This window comes from Oenanthe melanoleuca, chromosome Z (genome assembly GCF_029582105.1).
Source record: "Oenanthe melanoleuca isolate GR-GAL-2019-014 chromosome Z, OMel1.0, whole genome shotgun sequence".
Taxonomy (NCBI): domain Eukaryota; kingdom Metazoa; phylum Chordata; class Aves; order Passeriformes; family Muscicapidae; genus Oenanthe; species Oenanthe melanoleuca.
In genome coordinates this window covers 59772467-59779525 of record NC_079362.1, presented here as the reverse complement: position 1 = coordinate 59779525, position 7059 = coordinate 59772467, and positions in this window count along the sequence as shown.

The following is a 7059-nucleotide window of genomic DNA, read 5'->3' as shown; positions in this document are numbered from 1 at the left end:
AAAAATTCGAAGAGAAACACCAAAAGGAAGCTGAGCTGCAAAGTCCAAAATGAAAAGCCAGAAATAGGAAGCAAGAGATAAGAATCAGGAAAGTGAGATAGTGGCAAGGACTCCCCTTTGTACGATTTCTTTTCTTGTATCTTTTCAATGAATTGCTAATTATTCTTTGTTTCAGCTGTAACATAGCAACTCCATTCTGGTAAAAATAGATGCTTTGGGATATTTCCTACTTGCTGAAGGCAAGTGATGTTTACATGCCTTCTCTGGGCAGACCAGGTGCAATAGAGAGAACAAACTGCAGGGCAGGCACGAACTGCAGGAGCTGCCACAGAAATGACTGGATGTGCTGGGTTACCTGCAGAGAGCCTCTGGAGTGACAGCCACAGCTTCCATGGAGCACAGAAAAATATACTTGCCCATATGTCCAATGCAAATATGTGGCATGTGCAGCCTGGGAGCTGCCAGCCAAACCTACTGCACATGATTTAAGCTCTGGAATGCATTTGGCATTGAAATGGAGCTGGAGCCTGTCAGGTCTGTGCTGCTTACTGAGCCCACAGTCCTGTTCTCCCATGGGCTCCAGTCATGGGCTCTGACTGCAGGACCTCTGCCCTCTGTTTCTTCACAGAACAGGTATTCCCAGGGATTTTACAATCACCATAATAATCTGCACAGAAGAAATCTCTGGCTTTCTCTCAATTCTGTTACGAATCAAGTCAAATAGCTCTTCTATGCTTGCAGAAGATGTTCAAGAGGCAGAAAAAGGTCACAGAGTGGTGTAAAATTCTCCTACATGGCAGCAAGGGTCAATTTTTTCCATGGCAGGAAAATCTGGGTTTGTCACACATGGTAAATATGCGGTTGATTTAAATGAGGAAGAATGATGAAAAATTATGTTGTGATTCTGTTATGCTGAAAACTTTTTTTAATGCTTTCAAGACATCTACATTTCCAGAGGAAGAAAGGTGTTTCAGTGCTCAGGACCTCCAAGATCTATATCAGGGAATTTCTGAACAGTACGAGAAAGGCACATGTGTTTTCGATACTTCAGAAAATTTGCTTCTCTGAATTCAATGACTGGTTACCCACAGCCCAAGTTCACACACACCCATTTTATCAATACTTTTGTCAGGAGCTGTTTCTTTTGTGGCACTCCTTGGTTCTAGAAATCTAAATGACACCAGTTAAGTCATATGTACACCTAAAGAGAAATAAAGTCTGTCTGTATAGAAAAACATCTTTTCAGGACTGATGATCAAATATTCTGTTTCTTTATGAACATAAAAACCCAATATGCAAATGATTGTTCTTTGCATGTTCTGCTTAGAGGGTCAGGTGTCCATATAGTTAAGAGTTTTAATGCTGAGATAATGTGGTTATTTTGTCCTTCACTGTTTGACATAATTAACTGATGTAGAAACACACAATCATTTCTCTATTGTCATGAAGACTCTTCTCTCAGCAGCTCTCTGCAGAACTAGAATAAAATATATTAGATTTGAAAAAGCATTTTCATCAGTTTTTTCCAAACATAAACAATAACATAACAGTCAGTAAAATTACAAATACCATATGGATTTTATCTTTTCTCTACACAATTCAAATATGATCATACTCTGAGTCTACAAGTCCCTGATAAGTAAGCCAAATTCCGATTGAATAGGTATTCTTTTCTTGGTACCTGTGCAGAATCTGGAAGTTTACTGTTTGTTTCAATTCCTAGTTATAATAGTAGAATCAAATATTTTAGGATTGGTTAGGAAGCATACTTTTGCTTGCAACTCAAGTTGATCTCTGTTTCCTAAGATTAAAAAATTGATAACTCTATAGACCCTTGTAGGAATAGGACCATATCTTACATATTAATGTGATTCCTACCTTTCTGTACCAAAACATGTCTTTTGAAACTTTGTTTCAGTTAAGTAGTGCTATTGTCTTACAACATTTCTGCAAATGTTTTAGCCATGCTTTATATATAGTTTTGACTTGACTAAGTAGCTATTTCCTGTAATGAATGACAAACCTTTTAAAAGCCTGTTATCTTCTTGTGCTCCGTGTGTTGCTAACAAGCAAATCTGTAGTCATACGTGTGAAATGTTGAGTTGTGTAAGTTAGGGCTAGGTGTCTTCATGAGCTAATGCTTCCATGTATTCTTTGCAATATAGCCAGGATGACTTCCGTAGGCAGAGAAAAGTCAATTGGAAGTAATCAACTTAGATAAGCAAGCATATCAAATCTTTATCAATCATCACTTTTTTTTAAGGAGAAATCTCTCACTTTCATAAGTACTCCTCTTTTAAATAGAGGAGTCTTCCAGAATAATTATGTGATTCCAGAAAGGCCAGAGGAGGACTTCTGCATTTCCTAAGGAGCACAACTTCAGGGAAGAGCCAGACAAGGTCTGAAAGGAGCAAGGACATCAATGGGAACTATTATTCAGATTTTTTTTCCAGTGCTACACATACTTTCTTTCCTTGGGATGAGTGGCTGTTTTGTTCTTGCTTCTCTCTTCCACATGATCTCTCTCTCTCAGCCTTAGTCCTCATTATACTGGTTTTTCTCCCTTATTATACTGTACTTTCTGATCTATGTGCAAGTTTGCTTATGCCACACACAAAAAGCACCCTAAATATAAGAGCTCAGCAGACTATATTCCTTTATTCCATCTTTATTACTTTCTTCTCTTCAATTCTCACACTTGTTCCATCTTGTCTATCCCAGCTGAAGCCTCAGAGACTTTGGATTAACTGGAGCAAAGCCTTCTTAATGGAGACTTTTGGCAGCTGGTCCTCAGGCATTTCTGTGCTACATGAATTGGTATCTTCTATTTCAGTGAACAGGTTTGGAAACAAACTGTATTAATATCTTGGTTTCCATGGAAAGAGACACCAGTCAGGGTGCCCAAGAACAATGCAGTTGGAGGGGCCTAAGACAGGACACTTTATTTCCCCAGTGTGGCAAAAGGATTTTCACACATATGGTTCCTACATCCTTTTCTCTTTGCTCCATAAATCATATGGCTCTGTTTGCAAATTATTTTTTTCTTCCTTCCCTGGAGTACATATATTGTGTGTGAATGCTAACCCCAATGACATAAGTGCTGTGCCACTCTTTTCAGCAGAGTTGGGATTCCACATGATGCTTTCAATGCTTATGATCTTTGCTATGTGTTTTTTACTCAAAGTATGGAAAGGAATGTTTGCAAACAAGCTCTAAACAGAAAGCAATGATGAGTAACAGCTGCATATTGCCTGTGACAAATTTGGTCTCATTAAGAAACAAAACTGCTAGAAAGCTTAATATTATAAGCTGTAAACCTAAAAAGAGCCTAATCACTTCCAAACTTATTTTGGCTTTTATTTCATTATTTTCAGCTTTCTCAATATGTTGCTAAAAAAGGTATCATAACTAGCAATATTACAAATGCAGAACTCAATCTTGCATTTTTACTCAGAAATGTGATTATTTATATTCACTTATATACACTCAGCATATATGAGAATAAAATATAAATACACAAGTGGTCTTTTTTTTTTTTTAATTTTGTTCATTGATCAACACTAGTTACTTGATCAAAACCTGGTGGTAATTTTCAGTCATTTAACCAAATGCCCAGAAGATTTATTCTTTAGGGAAACTACCTGGGAAAAGAAAATATGAGTGAAATATACAAACCTGGAGCTATCTTTCCAAGCTGTGAATATGGCAGACTGAATATGTGATTTCTCCATAATGGCACATAATTCTTCTCTTTTACTTTATGTTCTGAATTGTCATAGACAGAACTTGAGTCATTTTAAATGTTTCCTTTCCATGATAGAATAAGCTTTTTAAGCCAGAAACATTTCTGAAATTCTTTGTAATCAGAAGCACTTTCTTAGATTATTTATTTAAAACCAGATAGCTGCTACTCAATCCTATGTTTTAATTGTGCCCTGCACTGTATTATGCATCCTCTTCCCTGTGCCAGGAGTTGGCCCATTATGTTTTGGACTATGAACACTGGCTGGGTGCTGGGTAAGTATCTCACCCAGAATGTAAAGAAGCTGCAAAGGGAACAAAGAGGAAGGTCAGCTGGAGAGAGTTGTTGACAGTAGGAAACAGCCCCCAAAGCTGTGGTGTACAAGATGTTCCCTCATGTGGATCCCATGAGCCACTAGGGCCAGAACTGGGCAGAGTACCTTCAGTGCTGACTGTAGTGGCTTTTTCTGTTTTATAAAGCAAGGAATGTTTGGGTTTTTTATTTATAAAACATTCACTGTAAAAATAAAAAGTCCATTCTCAAAAATCAGCATAAAGGGAAAGGGGGTTTTTATTTGTCTATTGCCTAAGACAAGTGTCTGAAACAGGACTTGGAAACCACTGTCTGTGCAGATGGAAACCCTTTCAAAGTCACTGGAAGTGTTGGTCTGGGCAGATGCTGCCCAGGATGGCTAAGCTGCAGCCAAGCTTCATGAGGAGGGAAAAAGCCAACCCTGCACTCTGTCAGAATAATAAACCCTTCTGGAGACTGCTGTCCCAAATATGAGTATCAAAACAGGTAGCCATTGCTGTGACCCTGACTTCAGTAACTGGGTGCAGGAGAAACAAGGAGAAGGAAAGAGGTCTGGAAGAAAAACAATTTATATACTGCTTTACAATTTAGTCTAGCTTTTGCATTTTCTAATAGCCAGCAGGGCTCTCACTTTGTTCAGGTACTCTCAATATTTCCGCTCAATGAGGCCAAGACCACTCGATAAAATCAACATCATTGCTCATAAAACAAAATAGTCTGTTAGAAAGTAAGGTGATTTATAATAATTCAGGACTCTGATGTGCACACCCTGTCAAACGTGGCACTCCTTGGCTGACTGTTGCTGCAGCAGAGTCTCATTTCACAGGACAAGTTAACTCCAAGCACCCATTTCTACTCCTGGATGAGCACAAACACCATTCCACTCCACTGTGAATGTGGTAGCCCTGAAGTTGATGTATCTAGAATCATGAGCACCACAGCACCCTGTATTACCAATTTGAGCACCCTCATGTTCTCACCTACCTGTGTTTTATTATAGACCCACACCAAAGAAACTAGGTTAGAACACATCTAATATTGCAGAAGGAAAAGGAACAACATGTGAGTATCAGCAGGTTTCCCTTCTGTCTCTGCTTGTGCAAAATCTTCAGGGATGCAGGTAGAATTGCTGCCTCCACATTATTGTTTTCATTATGATGTGGATTGTACATAAGAGAAATTTGTTGACAAGGTCTGGCTGGTCTACTCTGAAACACAGGGCATCTCACAACCACCAGTGAAAGGGAGAAGTGCAAGTTTTTCCACAGTCCTCCATCAGTGTGCCCAAAGTTCTGAGAATAATTGTGAGCTCAGTGCAAATACTTCTTGTATGAACTCTGCTAAGACCAGTGTCCAGACAGGACTGTGGCTTTTTGGCCAGGGATGTGCATGCCCAAGATTTTAACCTGTGAAAGCTATATCACTGTCAATGTGGTCCATTGCCATTTGAGTATGTCACAGATTTTTCACAAATACTAATCCAAAGTCCAGTCTATTTTCATGTATCTATTTTCACAGCATTTCTGCTTTTTTCTGGTATCAATTTTCTGGTATTCTTTTTGAGCTGAAAGAATATCTGTTATAGTTTTGATTGCAACAGCTTGAGACTGACCAGTGCATCCTAATAGGTAACATTCTATAGATTGTTTCAGGATAACCTCATCCAACAACCATGTACCATTTTTCCATTTAAATGCAAGTAATAGAAACATAGAATCATTTGGATTGGAAGGGGCCTTAAATATCACCTGTTCTAACTCCCCTGCCATGGACAGGGACACCTTCCACTAGATGACATTGCTCGAAGCCCCACCCAAACTTGCCTTAAACAATTCCAGGGACAGGGCAACTATAGCTTCTGGGAAACCAGTTCCAGACCCAGTCACTATCCTCTGAGTAAAGAATTTCTTCCCAACATCTCATATAAACCTACTCTCTCTCAGTTTCAAGCCATTCTCCCTTGTCCTGTCACTACATGCTCTTGTAATAAGTTCCTCCCCATCTTTCTTGTAGACTTCCTCCAGGTACTGGAAGGCAGCAATTAGGTGACTGCAAAACCTTCTCTTCTCCAGGATGAATAATTGCAATTCTCTCAGTGTATTTCACTGGAGAAATGTTCCATCCCTCTAATTATCTTCATGGCTCTTCTCTGGACTTGTTAATAAATAGTTAGTGAAATACTCATATATATTACTTTTTAGTATAGGTGTGATTAAGAGTGATTAAAGTAATATTTTATTTTTTCTTTTACTGATAATGCTACTGTTCTAATTATTCCTATCCTGATTTTCTATGTGGCTGCAGAGAGACTTGTTTATTTATTGAAATAAAGGTGTTGTAAGACTGTGTTAATAGGGAAAATCTTCTTGCTTTTTACTAAAATATATATTAATAATTCATAAAAATGAAGTCTCTGAAACTCTGTTTTTTATATATTAAATCTAATATATGCCTTTGTAAGTAGCAAAGGTATGTAAGTTCCTATTGCATCATTATATAAGGGCTTTTTAAAAATACAGGCTTTTTCATTCATCTTTCCATGGTTCCTTGCTTTGAAAAAAACCTGTGCCATCTTGAATTGAATTGTGATTAAATTAAGCCTACTTGTAATCTCATACATTAATTATGAAATGCATAAGTCAATCCAAAAAGATTCAGATGATTGTGGGGTTATAAGCATACAGGGATAGAAGTGCCAGCACCAGCTGCCAGGCCCCTAATGAGAATAGGATACATTTTTGAAATTAGTAATCTGTAATTAAAAGATGTAGCAGATATATGAAAATTACTTGCTGTAATTTGTCTGAGTATGATGAACTGACTTATTCAGAGTTCGAAAGAATCTTCTGAGTTTATTTCTATTTGACAAGTATTCAAGAAAATTATCTTGAAAATCTGACGGCTTGTTTTGTTTTAATTCTGTTTTCTAAATGTTTCTTCCTGATGCCAGATTGCATTGCTCAAAAGGACAACTTTTACAATTTACAAAAGGACAACTGTTACTT